The sequence below is a fragment of the Otolemur garnettii genome, unplaced genomic scaffold (genome assembly GCF_000181295.1).
Source record: "Otolemur garnettii isolate 467f Iridium unplaced genomic scaffold, OtoGar3 scaffold00296, whole genome shotgun sequence".
Classification (NCBI taxonomy): Eukaryota; Metazoa; Chordata; class Mammalia; order Primates; family Galagidae; genus Otolemur; species Otolemur garnettii.
The window spans coordinates 835320-836072 of NW_003852691.1; positions in this window are offsets into that span (position 1 = coordinate 835320).

The following is a 753-nucleotide window of genomic DNA, read 5'->3' on the forward strand; positions in this document are numbered from 1 at the left end:
AAAAAAAAAAAAGAAAAGAAAAGAAATCATTGAGTTCTTGAGACACCTTTTGAATAATTTCTTGAGAAATCTTTTGAATAATTTCTCGAACTTCTAATTCCTTCCTTTCTTCCATTCTGTTAATCTTATTTGCTATCCACATTCTGAACTCGATTTCTGACATCTCAGCCATCTGTTTATGGATGGTGTCTTCAATTGCATCTACCCCATTTTTCCTTGGGGGAGTTGATCTACTCTGATTATTCCAGTTGCCAGGATTTTTCCGCTGATTCCGCCCCATGCTGAGCTGACCTTGTTTGGAGGCCTCATCAGAACTGTTCAGTTGGTGGCTTCTTCTGGTTCCCCAGAGACACAGGCAGAGCGTGTCTGTTGTCTTCTCCGAGTTATTGGGTGCTGGGGCAACCGGGGTGCAGTGGAATGGCAGCAGCTGCATGGAAGTATGTGTAACTGGATTAGACCTCTTTTGGCCTGTCAAGGTGACTGGGGGGCAGGAGACTGGCAGTAGCCGGATCAGTCCTAGTTCAGCCCTGCTGGGGCAACCGATGGAACAGGGGAACTATAGCAGCTAGATCAGTCCTAGTTCCGCCCTCTGGAGCAATCAGGGGATGGAGGAATGACAGCGGTAGCGCAGGGCACGCGAGCAACCTGATCAGTCCTAGTTCAGCCCCGCCAGAGTAGCTGGGGGGGAGGAGTGGAGGACTCCTTCACCATCACCTGCTGGATGTGTGCGGCATTAGCAAGCCAATCTGTGAC